We start from the raw sequence: 23,520 nt of genomic DNA, 5'->3' as shown, positions 1-23,520 counted from the left end.
GAATAGACATGCACCTGTTAGGACATTCAGAGTAAAAGGTCGTGATAATCCATGGTTCTCAAATGAATTATCTGAACTCCTTCATGAAAGAAATTTGGCTTTGGCCATAGCGAGGAAATCGGATATAGATAGAGATTGGGTAGCATTTAGAAAATTGAGAAATAAATGTACAGCTCTTATACGTAGATCAAAATCTGAATGTTATCTAAATGAAACCTCACAAAATCTAAATAATCCTATTAAATTTTGGAAAACCGTTAAATCACTTTCTCCCTCCACGTCATATAATTATTTTCCTGATCAAATTTTGGTAAAAGATAGCCTTATTACTAATAGGACGGACATGGTAAATGTTTTTAATAAGCATTTTATTTCTTCAGGTTCAATTTTTAATGAAATTCCTATGAGTGATGTACAAAATCTATCTCCTCTTTTGAGAGAAGATAGTTCTACTTTTAGATTTTCTCCTATTTCACGAAGTGAAGTTTTAAAGGCTTTAAAAAATCTGGACATTAAGAAGTCTGCCGGGTCTGATGAAGTTGAGCCAAATTTTTGAAATTAGCTGCCTAGATTATTGCTGGCCCATTAGCATATATTTTCAATTTATCATTAGAACAGAATGTTGTTCCTGATGTCTGGAAATCTGCCTTGGTTGTACCCCTGCTGAAAGGTGGAGATCCAACCAATTTAAATAATTATACACCGATTTCAAAGTTATCAGTGATAGTTAAAATTTTAGAATCTATTGTCAGTGAACAGCTAAAGGAATTTTTGTCTAGAAACAGCATCTTGTTCAGGTATCAGTCCGGTTTCAGAAAGAATCATAGTACGGTAACTGCCACAATTAAAGTTTAAATGACATTACTTTTGACACTGTCAATCATGATATTCTTTTATCGCGTTTACATAGTATTGGTCTTTCTGAAACTGCATTAGGCTGGATTAGGAATTTCTTAAAGAACAGGTGTCAAAGGGTGCAAATTAAGGGGTTTCTTTCTGATAAGCTCAGTATTGAATCTGGTGTGCCACAGGGGTCCATTTTGGGTCCCCTGTTATTTACATTATATATAAACAATCTTGGTGATAATTTATCAGATGCAAGTATTCATTTATAAGCCGATGACACTATAATTTACTGTTTTGCATCCTGCATTGATAGCTGTATCTTAAAGTTACAGGAAGCATTTGTAATACTTCAGCGTAACCTCATCTCTTTAAAACTAGTTCTGAATGATAAGAAAACAAAATATATGGTTTTCTCTAGGAAACGCATGTGTGAATCCTCTCTACCATCTCTTTACACTCTGCAGGGTAATTCTATAGAATTAATCTCCTCTTATAGATACCTAGGCTTTGTGTTGGACTTATCATTTAAGTTACATATTAAACATTTGTTGTCTAAGTTAAGGTTACAGCTGGGGTTTTATTTTCGGAATAGTGCTTGTTTTTCACAGTCAGCTAAGAGAAAGCTGGTGGAAGCTACCTTCTTACCTGTCCTAGATTATGGAGATGTTTTTTACAGAAATTCCACTAAGGCTCTTTTACAATCATTGGACTCTGTTTATCGCTCTGCTTTAAGATTCATAACTCGTACAAATCATTATACTCATCACTGTGCATTGTATGAAATGGTGGGTTGGCCTTCACTTCATTTAAGAAGGTACAAGCACTGGCTTATATTTGTGTACAAGGCCATAGTTGGCCAGCTTCCTCTGTATATGAATAGTTTATTGTCTGTCAAGAGTCAAGGGCATAATATGCGTTTAAGTAGATATATTCTTTTAAATGTTCCCTTAATGAAGACAGAGTTTGGAAAAACTGCTTTTATTCATAGTGCATCAACTGCTTGGAATGAGATTCAAAGATCATTGAAACTTAGTATATTTATTTCAATTAATGAGTTTAAGCTATATCTTAATCGAACAGTCCAAACTGTCTGCACTTGTTCTTAATCTTGTTTTATTGTTGGAAATGTGTGTGTTGTGATTATTGTTTTATGTATTTAATTTTATTTTTGTTTTTATTTTGTTTATTGTGTGCTGCTACCTTGGCCAGGGCTCACTTGTAAATGAGATATCTATCTCAATGTGATTTTCTTCCCTGGTTAAATAAAGGTATAATAAAAAAATAAAAAATTGTCGATGAGGGATTTACATGTCATAAATGCAGGGAAATATTCAGGCTGGCAGAGAAGTGACGCACCCACTGAGAAGCCTGTTAAATGTGCCCTAGTTATTGGTGATTCTATTACACAGAACATTAAAATAGAGACACCAGCCACCATATTCACGTTTGCCGGGAGCCAGAGCGCCTGACATCAAAGCAAATTTAAAAGTTAACATTAAAAGAGGTGTGTGAACTTGCAAGTACGATGTCAGACACTGTAATTTGCTCTGGACTCCTCTTTGTTTGCCAGAGTGATGAGGTACTTGGCAGATTAACATCATCAGTCAATGGCTTACTCTCCAAGTAGTATCCGCAGAATATTATAGGGTTCATAGACAGTTGGAAAAGATTTTGGGGCTGACCTGACCTGTTGAAAAGAGAAGGTATACTATGTATAGTACTTTGTACTAGTGGTTAAGAAACCCTCTGATTTCATCAAAAATATCTTAATTTGTGTTCTGAAGATAAATGAAGGTCTTATGGATTTGGGATGACATTAGGATGAGTACTTAATGAGAGAAATCTCATTTTTGGGTAAACTAACCCTTTAATGTATTATAGTCCTACATGTGTATTGCGATCTCAGAATTCTGGACAGTTGATAAAACTTAAAACATCAAAATCAACCACAGGCGGTAGATCATCTTCCTATTTAGCACCTAAACTTTGGAACAGTCTTTCTAGCATTGTTCAGGAAGCAGATACACTCTATCAGTTTAAATCTAGACCAGTGGTCCCCACCCTTTTGTCCATGAAGTCCCCCTCCATAAATATAAGAAACCCCCCCCCATTTTACTGTAAAATTCAAAGCTATTCGCTCTGCAATTGCACCAATGACGTTAGAGTCTGAAGTTGTTGCTGCATCCTTAGGTTCCTTTAGAGATTTCAAGATGATGTCATTGTGGGAAATCACTGAGATCATAGGTATGTTAAAAGTCACTTCATCTATAAATGATGTGATCCCAACAAACCTCCTAAAAGAAGCTTTCAATATTATTGGTCCATACATTTTATTAATTGTAAATAAAAGTCTAGCCGAGGGTTGCGTGCCATCGAGTTTGAAACATGCGGTAGTGGAGCCCTTGTTAAAGAAACCTGGCCTAGACCCGTTTATACTTGAAAATTTTCGTCCGATTTCTAAACTTCCTTTTATTGCAAAAATTCTAGAAAAGGTTGTATTTTGTCAGCTTTCTTCTTTTTTAGCAGAGATTAATATAATGGATAAGTTTCAGTCGGGATTTAGAACTCATCATAATACTGAATCTGCCCTTATTAGGGTATTAAATGATATTTTATTGGAAGTTGACAATGGAAGTCTTGTTTTGTTAGACTTGAGCGCGGCCTTTGACACGCTGGATCATAATATTTTACTAGCGTCTTGAGCGGTGTGTTGGGGTAAGTGGGGTGGCTTTACGTTTTCTTTATATATGATTCCTCTGGGTTCCATTTTTAACAAATTTGGCATTTCGTATCATAGTTATGCAGATGATACGCAGTTATACCTGCCTTTCAAAACAGGAAATAATGCTGCTCAAGATAACTTGTTTAATTGCCTTGAGGAGGTGAAATGTTAGATGAATTCAAATTTTTTAATGTTAAATGATAAAAAGACTGAAATCGTTCTATTTGGGAAAAAAAAGCACAGTGTTTACTTCAACAACAAGTCTGAGACAGTTTTCATCATGTGTTAAAAATCAGGCCACTAATTTGGGCATAATCTTTGACTCTGACCTTAAATTTGATTGTCAGATAAACACAGTAGTAAAAAATTGTTTTTTCCAATTGAGGAGGATTGCAAAATTAAAGTCAGTGTTATCAAAGAATGATCTTGAAAAAGTTATACATATTTTTATAACTTCACGCTTGGATTATTGTAATGTGTTATATACAGGGGTTTGTCAGTCGTCCCTGTCAAGGTTACAATTGGTCCAAAATGCAGCGGCCAGACTGCTAACAAATACAAGAAAGAGAGACCATATAACTCCAATTTTGGCCTCTCTACACTGGCTACCAGTTAAACAAGGGATTGTTTTTAAAATTTTGTTATTCGTTTTTAAAGCCTTAAATGGCATGGCCCCAGAGTACATCAAGGATTTATTGAAAATGCAATCTTCCTCAAGATCGCTAAGATCTAACTCGCAGATTATGCTAACGGTACCACGTACACGTCTTAAGTGTAGAGGTGATCGCGCTTTCTCAGTTGTGGCTCCTAGGCTATGGAATGATTTTCCTTTCTCTGTGCGTTCTTCAACCTCACTGCAGATGTTTAAATCACGTCTTAAGACCTATTTGTACTCACAGGCATTTGATGTGTATGTATTTAAATGTTTCTTGTACAGCAGTTTGGTATACTTTGCGGTTTTTAAAGTGCTTTATAAATAAATGATTGATTGATTGATATATAAAACTGCATTCACGGATGGATCAAAGACCAATAACAGTGTATCAGCAGCAGCAGTAATAGGTGATCAAGAAGGGTCAAGAACGGGACTTTTTAATTGCCTCTGACTCAAGATCATGTCTTCAAGCACTTGAATCTCTAAAGATGGATCATCCCGTAATTGTTGAAATCTTAATCAAATTCGATCTTTTAAAGAAGAATAAATGTAATATTATTTTTTGCTGGGTTCCAAGTCACATTGGACTTACTGGTAATGAGAGAGCGGACACGGCTGCGCTTGACCTGGAAATATCTGACTGTCAGATACCACCTTCTGATTTTAAACCAGTAATTAATTTATATATAACTATTAAGTGGCAGAAAGAATGGGATGAAAATAAAAATAATAAGCTGTATGAAATAAACCCTAGTATAAAAAGAAGTACCTTTTATAATTTCAAATCAAGACATGATCAAGTTGTCTTCACTAGGTGTAGACTGGGGCACTCAAGACTTACCCATGGGTTTTTATTAATTGGAGAAGTTCCTCCTTTATGTCTTTCATGTAAAGTTCCTTTGACTATTAAGCATATTCTGTTGAATTGTAATTTTTATGATGCTGCTAGAAAACCCTTTTATTCAGAAACATGTTTGCATGGAATATTTGAAAATGTACCACCTGAATGTATTTTAGATTTTCTATCTTATGTTAAGTTGAAATGCTTTATATAATGTAAATTTTATGGATGATATTGACCTTTTTTGCCATGTAAATAGCCATGATGCTAACATGGCGTAAAAACTTAATAAACAAACAAACAATCCTTCAGAAATGCATTCAAATAAGCCCCCACTCGAATTTATTGTGTAGAACTGTCTTCCAATATTCTGAGCATCGCAACAGTGAGGTTGCTCTGATCGGTATTTCTCTGCTCTTCTCTTTGCGTCAGTCTTCAGCGTGTCCCATCTCTGGCCTATGTTAACGGCCACACAAATTACATTTTGGGAAATTATTGCAATGCATTTTGTGTTCAAGCCTGGGACAAAAATCGGAACTGGCCGGTACACACTTTTTCACTGCATTATTGTATACACACCAGCCGCTGCTGACTTTTCATTTTTGCAGTGGCTCTCACAGCTGGTGTGAACAAGCTTGCATCTTTTGTGTCATAAAAATGTGATTGGTTTATGTTTATTGGTTTATCGACAAGCTGAGAGATCCATGTAAAGAATCCTTTAAAGGATAAGTGGCCGATCATTTGGTGCAGTCCTAGAAACTATACAAAAAGATTTTTCATATTCATGTTTGACCTCAAAGCATATAAACTCTCGTGCCCCCCAAGGTTGGGAACCAACTGATCTAGACAACAAACATCTCTTTAACCTGGCATACACATAACATATTCTCACATCCATTAAAGGATTGTTAGGCTGCATAAATTAGGTCAGCCGGCAACTGAGAACACTTCCTATAATGCCTGATGTACTTGTTACATCATGAGAAGAATGGTATCTATGCTAATAATAGTATCTCTGTTTATCACAAAGTTTACCGTAGTCATGATTGTGATGAATCCGATCTTCAACCAGGTGGAACTGGATTAAATATATTTGACTGTTCCGATCCCAATCTGACTTCTGACCTGTAATGCTGTTTGAACCATAATCATGCATTGTTCGATTTGTTGGCCAGAGGGAAACTGGCCCCCCGACTGAGTCTGGTTTCTGCCAAGGTTTTTTTTTTTTTTTTTGCCGCTGTTGCCTCTAGCTTGCTTAGTAAGGGTTAGACTTAATATTCAACAATATTATTGATCTGCCTGCATTGACACCATTGCATGTGAACTGAAATGAGCTGGACGATGACCTCACTGTTTTCTCCAGAGCTGCTGTACAGCCAAAATTATGATCCTGTTACAGTATCACTGTAAAGCTGCTTTGAAACAAACTGCACTATAAAGTTCTATATAAATAAAGCTGACTTGACTCCCACACATACACTCACATGGTAATTTTGTATTAAACGTTTCTTTAATAAATAACTTTTTGCATGTCACATAGAAATTTACCTAGAACCCCCAAACTCCCTCCCAGAACTGCCTGAGAATAGCAGCATCAAGCCTCAAACCAGGCTGACTAAATATCCACAAGAGTGTAAATAAGAAAACAAATGCAAGAAAACAAATGCACCCCACAAGTTTTTCCCGAAGACATTCATGGCTTCACGGTCACCCAGTTAATACTAAAATGTTCAATATGTACACCAGTGCCACTTCTAGAGAGGCAAGGGAATCGATGCAACTGAACAGAGTCACTGGACGATCTACAACTCATCCTTTTCGCCCTGCTCATCACCCTCTTCTGGTGGCGGGCCGCCTGTACTGCCGTACAGCTTGCTCACGATGGGCTGCACGACCTCCTCCAGCTCCATCTTCTTGGCCTGGAAGTCTTCGAGTTCTGCTTCCTGATGAGACTCCAACCACTCAATCTTCTCCTCGACCGCCTTCTCAATGGCTTCTTTATCTTCGGACGACAGCTTGCTGGCGAGCTTCTTCTTGTCGCTGATCTGGTTCTTCAGAGAGTAGGCGTAGTTCTCCAGCTCGTTGTGGGCGTCAATGCACTCCTTCAGCTTCTTGTCGTCTTCTGCAAACTTTTCTGCATCGTTCACCATGCGCTCTAGGTCTTTGGGTGTCAGGCGGTTATGGGCGTTGGTGATGGTGATCTTGTTCTTGTTTCCTGTGCCTTTGTCCTCTGCCATGACGTGGAGGATGCCGTTCGCATCGATCTGAAAGGTGACCTCGATCCGAGGGACTCCGCTTGGTTCAGGATGAATGCCGGTCAGGTCAAAGGTTCCCAGAAGATAGTTATCCTTTGTTAGGGGATGCTCACCTGGAAACAGGCAGAAAGACCATGAGAACTAGAACTGAATCTATTCTAAAGATTAAAGACAGCTTATGAAACAGCCTAAGGTGTGGCAAAACATATGCATTTTTGTGACTTTCCACAATGTCAGCTACCATGGCCATTTCCAAGTGTAATTCCGTAAGATACAGTCAGTTTTGATGCTAAAATCATTGGCTTACCTTCATAAACATTGATGGTCACGGTTGACTGGTAGTCAGAAGCGGTAGTGAAGGGCTTGGATGTCTTTATGGGCACAGCGGTGTTCCTGGAAATAAGCTTGGTCATATTTCCTCCAACGGTCTCAACACCGAGGGTAAAAGGGCACACGTCCAGAAGCACCAGGTCCTCTGATCAACAGGATTCAGTCATTAAATCATCTCACAAAAAAGGTTGATTAAGGCAAAATCATAATCAAGATGATTTTGGTCAGTATTGAGATCACTATTTAAGAGATCATTATTTAACACAATTAATCGTTAACTTTGGAAACAATGAATTTTTGAACTTTAAAAAAAAAAAAAAAAATCATGCACTTCTATATACCCTACTGAAGGCTATTAAACATTTAGGGAGGGTGATCGTCACTACTGTAAATTGAGAAGTGGTGCAATGGATTTATAACGCAAAAACTAAATGAGAAAATGGAATACAGCACAATAATCGTTTTAACCCACTCATTATTTTGTTGTCATAATCGCTGTAAGCCTAAAGCCCTGGGTATACTTTGGCCGTCAGCGTTCGTGCACCGTCCACATGACGTAATTTTCATCATGCGGAGGGCTCGCGGCCGGCCGCATACCCTGTTCGCGTGCAGCCCAAATTTCAAGACCGCGCGGACAGTCCACGTGCAACAGCACATGCACAAGCAGTCCACTAGGTGGCAATATGCACAGTATTGAGCACAGTGTTCAGCCGTCGAAGAAGATTGTGAAAAGACCGGTTTAAAAACAACACGCTTGAAAAAGAGAAAAACACGACAATGGACGGCGAACTTGACCAGCGTTTGTGCGAAGAGGTTAGAAAGTACCTACATTTGTACAATTCATGTTTGAAAGAGTACAAAGATGTGTTTAGGGCAGCTTCTTGATGTGGAGACAGACTCACCGGTGTCCTCTTGTCTTGACAGAACTCCGGCCTGAACGGCGGCTCCATATGCCACGGCCTCTTTGGGGTTGATTTCTTTAGAAAGTTCTTTGCCGTTGAAGAACTTTTTTACCAGCTGCTTGGATCTTGGGGATTCGAGTGGAGCCGCCAACCAAGACGATCTCATCAATGTCAGACTTCTTCAGGTCAGAATCTTCCAGAACCTTCTGCACTTGTTTCATGGTGGAGTTGAACAAATCCTGCGAGGGGAAACACAAAAAAAACATGAGTTATTTTAGAATTGTTAATAAAATATTATGTATTTATTAGGGATGTAACTATACATTTATTCATCCTGAACCATACGATACATACGTTGCGGTTCGATTCATGCAGTTAGACAATGAATACAATCAGTCACAACATGAAAAAGAGCAGAAGAAGAACAGCGCATATGCGAATTTGCTTGAAAACAAAATCCACTAGGTTGTGCACACACTTCGAATATGTGAGAACTCAGCCTAAAAATAAATAAATAAAAATATATAAAAAAAAAAAAAATCATCAAGGCTCTTTGATGGGATCTTCACCTGGTGAAATCATGGTTGTTGTGTCCGTTTTGTCTGGTCTTCCATCAGGAAACACAGATGTAAGAGGTGAGTAGGTGAGTGAGAGAGGTGAGTTTCTAAACCCACTGTAAGTGTTTCTCTTTGTGAGGTTTGGTTAGTGGTGGCTAAAATGCATCTTTACGCACAACTGCCAGCCTGCATGGAAAGCTTCTTGAGACTCCAGAGATACCAGCAGCTTTGCTGCTCAACACTGGCTTTTTTTATAGCTGCCCTTTTAATATAATCATTTTTTTTGACAGGAACTTTCATTAATAAGCCTTTATCTGACTGAGTTCTGCTGTGCTCTAAATCACTCACAAATCTTATTATAATTCGACAATCTCCATTCAGTTTTCACACAATATTAGTTGTTTTCATGCCTTTTGCACAACATTGCACCATTTCATGCTTTTCATCTTCAGAAAGATCTTTCTTCCTCCCATATTGCATGAGAACTGTGACTTGCTTAATAATGTGGAACAACTTCTAAGTAGGGTTTCCATAGACCTACCAAATTATTTTGTTCTGAGATTGATATCAGTTATCTAAAAAGACATGGATAAATAAACAAACAAACATTTTCTTAGAAAAACTAAAATCTGAATATTTATTGTACTGAAATCTTAAATGGAAACATTAAATGAAATAAAATAAATATTAGATGAGAAAGCTTAGACTTATTTCAGTTTTATTTCTATTAATGAATATGTATTTTTTTAAAAACAGTTTTAGTTTCTGTTAATGCTACAGATGTGTCTGCTCTCACCATGTTGAGGTCCTCAAACTTGGCACGGGTCAGAGTTTCAGAGAAGTCTTTACCCTCAAAAAAAGACTCTATCTCGAATGTGTGCTAGGTGCTGGGTGGACAAGGCACTCTTAGCCCTCTCCACCTCACGGCGCAGCTTCTGCACGGCACGGTTGTTCTTGCGCACGTCCTTCCCAGTTTTCTTCTTGTACAGCTCGATGAAGTGCTCCACGATGCGCTGGTTGAAATCTTCCCCACCCAGGTGAGTGTCTCCGTTGGTGGCCACTACCTCGAACACGCCGTTGTCGATGGTCAGCAGTGACACGTCGAAGGTGCCGCCGCCCAGATCGATCACCAGGATGTTCTTCTTGCCGTCCTTCTTGTCCAGACCATAAGCAATTGCGGCGGCAGTTCTGTGAAGAGCAACAAGACGTCCATCAGGGTTACAATCATTAAGAACAAAAAAAAAAAAAAAAACATTTTTTACTTGAAATTGAATACATTTTTATCTATATTTATATTTAAATATTTAAAATGATACTTTTTTTTTTTTTTTTTTAATTACTAAACTTTTAACTAAAAGTAATATATTTGTAGCTTTAAAAGTTTCCACTGTTCCACTGTTTCCACAAAGTTGGGAGCATGAAATTGTCAAATGTTTTGAAGCTTTAAGAGATAACTTCACTGGAACTAAGGGGCCAAACCCAACCCCTGAAAAACAACCCCACACCATAATCACCCCTCCACCAAACTTTACACTTGGGACATTGCAGTCAGGCAAGTACCGTTTTCCTGGCAACCGCCAAACCCAGACTCGTCCATCGAATTGCCAGACAGAGAAGCATGATTCGTCACACTAGAGAACACGTCTCCACTGCTCTAGAGTCCAGTGGCGGCGTGCTTTACATCACTGCATCTGACGCTTTACATTGCAACTGGTGATGTAAGGCTTGGATGCAGCTGCTCGGCCATGGAAACCCATTCCGTGAAGCTCTCTACGCACTGTTCTTGAGTTAATCTGAAGGCCACATGAAGTTTGGAGGTCTTTTGCTATTGACTCTGCAGAAAGTTGGAGACTTCTGCACACTGGGCGCCTCAGCATGCATTGACCCAGCTCTGGAATTTTTTTTGTGGACTACCACTTTTATTCTTACTTGAGTTGCAGTTGTTCCCAACTGCTTCAACTTTGTTATAATACCATGAACAGTTGACCGTGGAATGTTTAGTAGTGAGGAAATTTCACAAATGGACTTATTGCACAGGTGGCTGTCATGGAACGGTGTAAGAAGTAAGAGTCAGGCGGAGCCAAAGGTGCAGGCAGGACGATGTCAAGAGTCCAGAGGCAGGAGGCAGACGGGATCCTCTGGGCTAGGAGGAGCTGGTGGCCTGAAGTCACTTTGCAGATGCTTACAGAATGTTGAAGAGGCAGAGGGGCTGAAGGACAGCAGCAGAAGGCAGGGGCTGAAGGAACTGGTTGAATGAGGAGGTGGGAAAGGGAGGTTGAGTGGGAATTCAGTAGACACAGGAAGTGCTGGAGATGCAGGGAACACAGGAGCTTCAGGGGGTGCTGGAGTTTCAGGGGCATAGAATAGGACATCACCAATCAAAACCAGTCTATCAAATCCTCCTCAAAAAGGTCTCCAAGTTCCTCCATATATCCTCCAGTGGCCAGGCTCAACTCACTCACAGCGGTGGGAGTGTGGGTGGGGCTATCCTCCAAGACATCAATCTCCACTAACACTCAAGCACCTGGTCAGATATTTTGCTGTGGTACGGGCTCCAGGGTGATGACTTCCTTCAACCTCTTCCTCAGTTCAGGCTCGTCAAATGTGGCAGGCCGGTCTCCACAGTCTGCGGTGGGCACGGGCAACATCTCCATAGGTTCATTCGTAGGTGGTGGATGGCTGGTCTCTGGTGGTGTTGAAGTGGGGCTGGTGATGTCATCCTCTGCGATGGTAAATGATGAATCGTTGTGCACCAGCACCCACTCCACATACTTGGCGAAATTTCCCAGAGGTCCCACACTGGGTAGGCATGCCTTGGTTTCCACATTCAAGCTGGCAAAGTAGAATGTGCAAAGCGAAAGGTCCAAGAAGGAGGTACGGCACGCCAGGCCGATGAACACACTGGTGTGGCCTTGAGAGAAAGTTCCAAACAGAGAAGCTGGACAGACTGGTAAGTCCGTAGTTACTCGTTATAAGGGTCCGTCTATTCTGTCATGGAATGGTGTGTATCAAAAAGCACAACAAAGAGATAGAACAGGAAACAGGAATTTAATAACAAAACTCAGGAGTGAATACCAGAATACATATTCTACACGTTATACATAGACGAAGACAGACAAACACTGAGGGAGAACACAGGGTATACAAGGCAAACAAAGGGAACTTAATGAGGTAATGAAATAATTACAAAGGCACATGTGAATGAGATAACTAATTAGACAGACTGGGGAAAACTAGGTCACAGGACTGAACCAAAAACACAATGAAGGAGGGAAACACAGATTAGACATGTAACAGTAGCAACCTATCACGGCACCAGGCTTGAATTCACTGAGCTCCTGAGAGCGACCCATTCTTTCACAAATGTTTGTAGAAGCAGTCTGCATGCCTAGGTGCTTGATTTTGACCTACAGGCCTTGGAAGTGATTGGAACACCTGAATTCAATGATTTGGAGGGGTTTCACAATACTTTTGGCAATATAGTGTATATACCAATCAGGCTCGACATTTTGACCACTGACAGGTGAAGTGAATAACACTGATCATCTCTTCATCACGGCACCTGTTAGTTGGTGAATATATTAGGCTACAAGTGAACATTTAGTCCTCAAAGTTGATGCATTAGAAAGCAGGAAAAATGGGCAAGTGTAAGGATTTGAGTGAGTTTGACAAGGGCCTTGTGGTGGCATTGTGGTGGTTTGATGAATGGGTCAGAGCATCTCCAAAACTGCAACTCTTGTGGGAAGGAATGAACAGTGGGAATAGGAAGACTGTTCCAAAGTTTAGGTGCTAAATAGGAAAATGATCTACCGCCTGCAGTTGATTTTGATATTCTAGGTATTATCAACTGGCCTGAATTCTGAGATTGCAATAGACGTGAAGGACTATAATGCATTAAGAGCTCACTCAGGTACTGGGGACCTAAACCATGTAGTGCTTTGTAAGTAAGTAGCAAGATTTATCTATATGAAAATCCATATGACGTTTAACAGGGAGCCAATGCATTGTTGACAGAACTGGGCTAATATGGTCATACTTCCTAGTTCTAGTAAGAACTCTAGCTGCTGCGTTTTGGACTAGCTTGGAGTTTGTTTAACAGGCGAGCAGTAACAGAACAACCACCCAGTAGAGCGTTACAGTAATCTAGCCTTGACGGTCATGAACGCATGAACTGTTCTTGCATTTTTCATTGTTGTAGTTTAGATATATTTTTAAGATGGAAGAATGTGGTTTTACAGATACTAGAAACATGGCCTTCAAATGAAAGATTGGTATCAAAGAGCACACCCAGGTTCCTAACTGTCAACGAAGACTATAGCGGCCTAAAAGTCAACCAAAGCCGCAGGAGCTGAGTGTGGAATAACGAGCATCACCTGGGAGGCGCACTGGCCTTGAGTCTCTCACGGAGGAGCTCCGGGAGCATAAAAGGAGGAGCGACGACCGTGAAGGACGAGAGAGGACCAGGCCTGGACTTTATTTTATGTTTTATTATGTTTGTGTGGCCGGCAGACGTCCGCGAGGGTCTGCCGGCATTACTTTCGTTTTGTTTGTTTATTTATTTTGAATTAAAGTTTTGTTGAATGTTCGCCAGTTCCCGCCTCCTTCTTCCCGTATTTACAAACTGTGTTACATTGGTGCCGAAACCCGGGAGGAAGGAGGGACATGCTGTCGAAAAGCCCTCGCTGCTGAGGAGTTCGGGTAGCGTGGGAGTGAAGACCGTGCGAGGTTGCCCGAGGCGGTGGTGCTGGAGCCGTGTGAAAGGTGGGACGGAGACCCGGATGCCGTGCTCCTGGGACGAGGTGGGGTGGCTGCCGTCCTGGAGGGAGTGGAGTCGTCGCCGCCGTCTGCCTTGAAGGGGAGGAGCAGGGGATGGGGGACTCGCTGCCGGCTGCCCTCAGCCGGAGGAGCCATCGCTGGCCGCCAGGAGGCGGTCGAGGATCGGGCCGTCCACCGAGCGTCCAGTGCCACCACATGGCACCGCGAGGAAGAGCCTCCCGGCTGGCTGAGGACCGAGCGGCAGTGTGTCTGGGACCTGACCCAGAATTTTTTTTTTTCCTCTCTCCCCTCTCTCTCCTGTCGCTCCCCTTGCTTCCGTCTCCTTTCTCTCGTCTCGTCTGTCCTTACCCCCAGGTGCTGCGGCCGCCGAGACAGGCCCCGGGGGGGAAAGAGCACAGTCTCGGGAGTACCCCCCGGCCTGCAAGGGGCGATGGGGGTATGTGGCGACCAGGAGGGCGAAAGCCGTGAGGAATGGCGTGAGGCCGGTGACGCAAGTGATAACGAGCATCACCTGGGAGGCGCACCGGCCTTGAGTCTCTCACGGAGGAGCTCCGGAGCATAAAAGGAGGAGCGACGACCGTGAAGGACGAGAGAGGACCAGGCCTGGACTTTATTTTATGTTTTATTATGTTTGTGTGGCCGGCAGACGTCCGCGAGGGTCTGCCGGCATTACTTTCGTTTTGTTTGTTTATTTATTTTGAATTAAAGTTTTGTTGAATGTTCGCCGGTTCCCGCCTCCTCCTTCCCGTATTTACGAACTGTGTTACACTCACATAATTAGTGACACTCCCAAATGTCACATGTCACTTACCCATGGTCACATGACATCACACATGAATGTTTACATGGCTCCTATATTCCAGCCCCTAATTATATAATCTTAATAATAATTACATTCAATAAATACACATAGGTGACATAGACATTTGACTCACTCAAAAAAAAATTTTTTTTCCTTTTTTTCATATACCAATCAATGTGTGTGTGTCCATTTAAAGTCCTTAATACGTTAGTGTCAATGAGTGATTTCAACTCAGTCATATCAATGTGTAAAGTCAATGTCTATATTGACCAGTTAAAAAAAAAAAAAAAAAAAAAAAAAACTTTTCCAAGGGAAGTGTCAAATAAGAAGGCAGATTTTCGTGATTGGTCTTTTCAAAAAATTGATCTTAGTCTTTAGTCACACCTGACGAACAAAACCTTTTCTGTCTGGAAAGGTTTGGATCACTTTCCCCATCATCCATGAATAACAGGGTGCTGAATTATCCACCAAAAGCACAATGTCTCCTGGAATGAAATTGTGGGTTGCAGTGGACCACTTCTGTCGCTCTTGCAGTTGAGGTAGATACTCCTTTGTCCATCGATCCGATATATACTGCACTTGTTTCTATCATCAACGAGCATATATATCCTCTTTTTTAAAAGATTCCTGGTGGTAATGATGGTGCAGTTTTTAAAAGCAAAAAAATTAGGTGTCCGTGCTTCCAAATCGCTGGGATCAGTAGATTCCTTAGTAATGGGACGTCCATTAATGATTGCTTCTGCTTCATAGAACTTATAAAGACAATCTTCATCAAGGGTTTGTGTTCTCAAGTGGCACTGAGAACCTTTCTTACAGACCTTATCAATCTTTCCCATGTGTCTCCATGTTGTGAACCACTTGAAGGATTAAAAATCCATTCCTTTCTGTAGAAGCATGCTATTAATCTGAGATTGGTTCCAGTCTTCAATAGCTTGTCTCAACTCACATTCTGCTTCAAGAAAATTTTTACCATTATCAGATCGTATTTCTACGACTTGTCCGTATCTTGCAATGAATCGTCGCAATGCATTTATAAAGGAATCTGTTTCCAGTGATGGTACCTCTTCTATATAAATAGCACGAATGGCTAAACATGTAAAGATAACTCGTATCTCTTCACGATCTTCGTGAAACGAACGTCATATAGATTTTAAAAACTGCTCTTAATTTCGAAGGGTCCAAACAGTACTCCAACATAGGTAAAGGGAGGTTTATCTGGAGAAACTCTTCTAGGGGTAGGTCTGCCATCTGTTGATGCCCTGATGCTGCCTGGAAACGTTTGCAGATCACACACTTGGATAATATCTTCCTTATGGAATGCTAGCACCAGGTATCCAATACTTTTGATGCAAACTTGATAGCATATAGTTTCAGCCACCATGACCTACTTCTTCATATATATGTTTAAGAACGATATGTAGATGTGAAAGTCTTTAGCAAGTATAGTGGGATGTTTTGCCTCTTCAGGGTAGAATTCATATGGGTATCTCCGCTTTGGCAGTGATGAATAATATCCAATTCAGCTTTTTTCAGCTCCTCCACAGAAAGTTCCCTTTTATCACACTGAACTTTTGTCTTCTCCATTTCATCTTTCAGTTGTTGTCTTTGTTGGTTTTCATCCATTCCAGATTGTGTTAAAGCCATTTTCAAGGATTGCCTCTTCTGACTTAGATTTAAGTGTAACTGCTTAAATCTGAAATCCAAGCTACTGACCTCTTTAACCGGCTCCAAGAGGAGAAGTATTGGATAAAGTGTGTCATAACCAATGTTCCCTCTAAATAATTGTCGTGCAGAGGATATCAGACATGAAATCATTGTGGGAAATCATAGAAATCCATTTGATTTTAGTTTAAATGAGAAATAATTGCAGTGCTCTGGTCAACCGCTATAGAGTTATTGTCGCTATAGAGTTAGAACCGGTGAATGCGGTTTACAGGTTTCTTAGAAAGAGAAAGATGTGAGCGCGTGTGAGTGGGCGCGGGCCTGAGCAGCCAATTCAGTCGCGGTAAGAATACTGTCGTCATGTTTGCAGACTAAATGGCTCAATACAAGAGGCAACGCAAAAGTAAAAGAAATGTGAAATAAAACGTCATGTTTTAATCAAAAGTGGTGGAAATAACAGATGATGGGCACAGAATGCTTACAAAACTCTGAGACATTTACAACTACACCCACCACAGGTGTAGCTTGCAAACTCCAAATACATCAGTGATATACCTCAGTTTAAATAGATTTGTGTGTGTGGTGGTGTGGGTTTCAGGGATATTTAGATAACTATAAAAGAGTTAACATGTTCACTTTTCTTTTAATATTTAGCTGTCAGATCTGTTTAAATGCTTCAGTTTGTTTTCATATTATAATATATTAAAACAAATTGAAGCATTTAAACTGATAAAATACTGTATATCAGTTTAAATTCTTCAGGATTATATTATATTATATTATATTATATTATATTATATTATATTATATTATATGTAAGCCTAATAAAAAAATTGATCTCAAGGGGATTGTTTATGGCTCCTTGCCACTAAAAATCTTGAAACCTCCTGGTATAGAAAATCTGGGAAATTCATAACCAATAAACATGTAATTTTGATGGTTCAACACTGTCCGTTGCTAATAATTTACTGTACAAAAACACATTATGGTTGTCCTAAACCATCAGTGTAACTGCTCATATTATTATAAAGAATAACTGTCCTGCTTGAGTTTTTTTTAATTATTTTTTAATAGAATTTCTTGGTAAAGACTGGTACAGTTAACGCAGCAATGTGAAAAAATCTCAAGTAACCTAAAATGTGCTTAATTTAGTGACTGAACTGCTTGTTTTCAAAAATATGATTTATTAAATCACTAAGTTACATCAAGGGTCAAATAAAATAAAATGGCACATTAAAGTTAAAAGTTACAGTTGCATGATAAAACCTTTTTTTTTTTTTCTTCTTCCGTGTTTACATTCATTGTACAGGTCTGATATTAAGAATGTTTTTGCTCAGGTGGCCAAAATGTGCGCTCGACATAACATCCTTCTCTGATTGTACAATATTGACAGTGACACTTCTTTTCACCTCTGGATCCTCTGGTGAACATTCTCCCAGGTCCATAGGATCAACAGGCCATTCCTTTTCAGGCAAAAGAAGAAACTGTGGTCCGAACACCCAACTTCTCTTCTCCAGAAATGATTCCACTCTCAAACCTCCGGAAGCTATATCTGCTGGATTTGCTGCAGTGCTCCACATACCTTCATTGTAATGATTGAGACACCTTGAGATTTTCGGAAACTCTGTTAGCCACAAAAGTTTGATACCTAGAAACTTAGTTTCTGATATAGTTCAGTACAGAAGTATTGTCCGTCCAGAAGACAGTCTTGGAGGCACATACACAGTTCTGTTCTCAACAACGAATCCATTTGACTGGCTAATGTTGCAGCATTAAGTTCCATTCGAGGGATAGACTCTGGCTTTAAAGGGGCTACTCTTGCTTTACAAAAGCAACATGCACTTGTGAGTTAATATCATGCAAAAGCAGATAAGTAACTACTCCATAACCATCTTTGCTTGCATCAGAAAAGTGGTGCAACTGTGCTGTTTTGACCTCTCTGAAGCACACAGGTTTAAAGCATCTACCATTCTTAAAGCTTTCCAACTCACGTAATCCATCCAACCAGTTGATCCACTCCTGAACATTTGAAGCAGGAATCATATTGTCCCAGCCAAGTTTCTTCCTACACAAATCTTGTTAGATTTTTTTTGCACACAAGGTCACTGGAGACAGAATTCCTAAGGGATCATAAACAGAACTCACAGTAGCAAGGATCCCCCTTCTGGTTAAAGGCCTCTGCTGCAACATGATTTTGAACTTGAAGTCATACGATTGTATACACCATTGTACACCTAGCACTCTCTCTACGGGAAGTAAGTCTTGGCCCAAATCCAAATCCTTCACATTTCTTGCTCTGAGTTTCTCTGGGATTTTTACCAGCACATCTTGCCTGTTACTTATTCATTTTGTCAATGCAAAACCCCCCTTTGCACAAAGTCTTTGTTATCTAGTCCCTCAAGTTTCAATACTTGCACCCCTCCTGTTCAACCTATATATGCTGCCCCTGAGCCAAATAATGAGAAAAAAACAAATTGCATATCACAGCTATGCTGATGACACCCAGATTTACCTAGCCCTATCACCTAACGACTACAGCCCCATTGACTCCCTGTGCCAATGCATTGATGAAATTAAAAATTGGATGTGCCTAAACTTCCTTCAGTTAAACAAAGACAAAACTGAAGTCATTGCGTTTGGAAACAAAGATGAAGTTCTCAAAGTGAACATGTGCCTTCACTCTAGGGATCAAACAACTAAAAATCAAGTCAGGAATCTTGGTGTGATTTTGGAGTCAGACCTGAGTTTCAGTAGCCATGTAAAGACAGTAACTAAATCAGCGTATTATCATCTCAGAAATATTGCAAGAATTAGATGCTTTGTCTCCAGTCAAGACTTAGAGAAACTTGTTCATGCTTTTATCACCAGCAGGGTGGATTACTGTAATGGACTCCTCACTGGTCTTCCCAAAAAGACCATAAGACAGCTGCAGCTCGTACAGAACGCTGCTGCCAGGATTCTGAGCAGAACCAGAAAACATGAACACATCACACCAGTCCTCAGGTCCTTGCACTGGCTTCCAGTTGCATTTAGAATTTATTTTAAAGTACTGTTACTTGTTTATAAATCACTCAATGGCCTAGGACCTCAATACATTGCAGATATGCTCATAGAATATAAACCTAACAGATCACTCAGATCATCAGGATCAAGTCCACTTTAGAAATACCAAGGGTTCACTCAAAGCAAGGAGAGTCTGCTTTTAGCTGTTACGCCAGCCGCAGCTGCAACCAGCTTCCAGAAGAGATCAGGTGTGCTCCAACAGTAGCCACATTCCAATCCAGACTCAAAACACATCTTTTTACCTATGCATTTGCTGATTGAGCACTGTGCTATGTCCGAACTGTTTGCACTTTATTTTATACGTATTATCTTTTTATTCTTTTAATTCCTTTCCCTGTTTTTATTTAATTCATTTTATTCATAATAATTATTTCAATTTTAATGTATTTTATATCTTTTATGTATCATCTTGTTATTTCTGACTTGCATTTAAATATTGCATTTTAAATATTGCTGTCTGGTTGAAAGAGCTGAGAGAATTAGGAAGAAAGCATTTGTGATTAGGTTAAAATTTGGTAAATTTGGATAAGGGGACAAACCATGGGAAAATTTGAGCTGTGGTGCATGGTTAAAGGGCACCTATTATGCAAAATTCACTTTTACATGGTGTTTGACCATAAATGTGTGTTGGCAGTGTGTGAGCAAAACCACCCTAGAATGAGAAAAATCCACCCAGTGGTTTTTTTACAATCTCAATAATTCATAAGCACTGTCTCAGAACGCCCTGTTCTAAGATTGCTCTCACTGTGACGTAGAATTGCACTAAGCCCCACCCACGTGGTTTGATTGACAATCTGGTTTGGCATAGACCCCGCCCTCGGTGATCGGTCAACCATCCTCCATTGTTTCAACGACAGCCGGTAATGTCTCCTAAGAAACATAAGTGTTCTGTTGTGGGATGTAATAATGAACATAGTAGTTTTCACTTACTTCCGACATCAGAGCCACTGAAAACGCAGTGGATGGATTTTATTTACGAAGGAAAGGCGCCACTCAAAATTCCAAAATACGTTTATGTTTGCGCGAATCATTTTTTGACTGACTGTTTTGAGAACGAGGGTCAATTCAAAGCAGGTCTTGCTTCAAAGTTAATCCTCAAGTGTGGATCGTTGCCTACTGTTCGCGATCCAACGTCACCTCCAGAAGAAGTAAGTGTATTTAATGTTTTTTGAGCAAATAGTCATTTCAGTCGATGTCAGCCAGTTCAATAACAAATGTGTCTAAAGTTGTTGTTGTCGTCGTAGAATGTCTGTGTATATAATTTAAACCTTGTTTGTATAGTGTGTATCCACACGTATATATATATTTTTTAAAGATATTGTATTAAAAACTGTGTATGTTTTCCGGGATGGTCTACCATACATGATGGAGTGACTTGAAGTTGTTTCATCCGTCTTGTAACCTTTGATACAACAAATAGCGTCTGACAGTTTTATGTCACGTATTATTTTTTGCAACAATTACAAATGTAAATAAATTAATACCTGTTCTATCTCCCTGCAGCATATATTTTCTGGTTCTGTAGCCATGTTCTCACATTTGCCACATAAGCACCTGTACGACAAGTAATGTCAACATGACGCAACCGTTCCCTCGCATAAATATAATTTCGTTTGTACTTAGCAAACGTTATCACAGTATTTGTGTTTGTAGTTTCAAAAAATTGCGCGAACGTTATCACAGTGTGTGTGTGTGTGTGTTGCACATCCATAATTGCAAAGGGGACGCGATTAAAACTCTATAAGTACATAAATGTATCAAATAACCATTCAGAGACGTCCTGCTCCATTCTCAATTGTGTTTCTTCTGCCGGAGTCTCTTCATCATCTGGGTCTGATTCCGGTTCAAACATGTACGGCTGAATGCCATACAAAACAGCGGGTCTCTCACTCTCAGCCATTCTGCTTCTATCGACTGTTTATTGCCATAGGTATGCAAGTTACGCCCTCATCCAAAGGCAGGGCGGGGATATGCAGCTCATTTATATTTAAGGTGGTATACACCAAAACAGCTCTTTTTAAAACAGGCCCCAAAAATGACATTTTCAAATGGTTATAATAAATTAACTGTGGGGTATTTTGTGCTGAAACTTCACAAATACATTCTGGGGACACCCAAGACCAATATTACATCTTGTAAAAAGGGGCATAATAGGTGCCCTTTAAGATATCTCTGGATTACAGTCAGGACACTTTCCAAAGGGGGACATTTTCAAGGGGGAAATTTCCAAAGGGGAAATTTGAACTGCGTTGCATAGATAAGATATCTCCGGAAGGGGGATTAGGGCTGTGTGGCGCAGTTTGAGGTGTCTTGGCAAAAGGGGAGATTGAAATTTTGTTTATCAGTTTAAAGTGCATTAACAGGTAGAGCTAGACAGTTGTCCTGTCGTGTGAGGAAGATCCATTTAGATCCACTCTGATGGACAACAACAACAACAACAACAACAACAACAACAACAACAACAACAAAAACTCCTTAAGACTTCCTTGCTCTTCCATCCAGATAGCAAAATTCTGTTTCTACTGTTATTTCTATTCCTTATGTTCTATTTTTATTCTTCTTCTTTATGTAAAGCGCTTTGAATTACCATTGTGTATGAAATGTGCTATACAAATAAAATTGCCTTGCCTTGCCTTGCTTTATCTTCTGCACACCTTCTGAGGGCCAAATTTGCACAACTGTGTGACGAAGTGGCTCCAAAAAGATGCACGACCATACGATATTCTACAATATCTTGAGTAAGGTCACCGTCATGCCACCAAAGAAATCTTAGCAAGTCTGTATCATCTTTTGGTACCCATACTTGATGAAACATGGCTTCAATATCTGCCATGATCACAACTCTCTCTTTCCTAAATCTAGTTATCACCCTAATTAAGTGAACTGGTGAGGTCTGGACCCTGTAATAGCTGGGTATTCAAAGACATCCCTTGGAATGTAGCTCCGCAATCAAAGACAACACAGGAGCTTTCCTTTTTCGGGGGTGATAAACACTGTGATGGGGTATATACCATACTTTACCATCATTACGTCCCAAATCTTCAGCTGGCACTCTGTCCGCATAACCTTTAGAAATAAGGTCTTTCATGAAAGCAGAATATTCAGACTTAAGTGAAACATCCCTTTTCAATCTTTTCTTTAGATTCAGATCACATTGTTCTGCAATTATCTTGTTGTCCAGCATACAAACATCCTTATTTCTCAAAGGTAAGCCAATAGAATAATGAACCCCTCCAACTTTAATGAGTCTGTTACTATCTCGATGAACTTGTGATCTTCTCTTGAAAACCCAATTTGTTCATTTTTGCTACATTCAGGAAAATCAACTTTAAATTGCTTTTGCCAAAGTTCTCCCAAGTTTGAAACCGAAATCCTGTTGATTGTAACATCAGGGTACTTAGAAGCAGATTGATTGCCTACATCTCCTCTTAGTGGACCATTTACTGTCCATCCCAACTTAGTTTTAATTTTTCGTAGGGTTATTATCAACTATTATCAAAACTGCGGATCATTTGAATCGGCTCCATAACCTTTGGGGCATTTATTCCTATTAGCAGTTCAATATCAGAGTCAATGTCAGGCAAATTCACATGTTTCAAATATGGCCATTCCTGCAAATCCTTTTGCTTTGGAATGTTTCCACTATGCACAGGCATAGTCTCTTGTGTATTAGCATCAGGTAACTCAAAAAAGTCTTCTTCATTCAAACCAGCTACCTCTAACCCAGAAACAACAATGGGTAGTTGTAACTTTCTCCTGACCCATGGTATGCAAGAGAATATTAGTCCTTTTACCCGAAAGACCAAGTCTATTCATCAATCTAGACGTACAAAACACTGCTGTGCTACCTTGGTCCAGAAAACCATAAGTAATCACAGTCTTATTTCCTTTTTTAGATTTCTCTTGCACAGGAACAATAGAAAGTTTACATTCGTATTCACCAGGCCCAATATGTTTCACTGTACTCAACAGATTTGTGAGCACTGCCCATTGGGGTGTCCATTTGTTTCCTCACTTGCTTTGAATCGGTCACATTTTCTCTTGGATAGATGTGAAGTATATTAGGGTGTTTAAGATTACACACATTTGCATGAAAGGCGATTTCTGCA

The 23,520-nt window shown here is 39.9% G+C and overlaps 1 pseudogene; it reads right to left on the bottom strand.

The window, feature by feature from the left end:
• Positions 1-6,553: 6,553 nt before the first annotated feature.
• Positions 6,554-23,520, bottom strand: part of LOC125266232 — a 125,307-nt pseudogene continuing 108,340 nt past the window's right edge.

Source organism: Megalobrama amblycephala, linkage group LG4 (assembly GCF_018812025.1).
Source record: "Megalobrama amblycephala isolate DHTTF-2021 linkage group LG4, ASM1881202v1, whole genome shotgun sequence".
Taxonomy (NCBI): Eukaryota; Metazoa; Chordata; class Actinopteri; order Cypriniformes; family Xenocyprididae; genus Megalobrama; species Megalobrama amblycephala.
The sequence above is the reverse complement of the archived record's forward strand: the minus strand, read 5'-3'. Positions and strand labels throughout refer to the sequence as shown.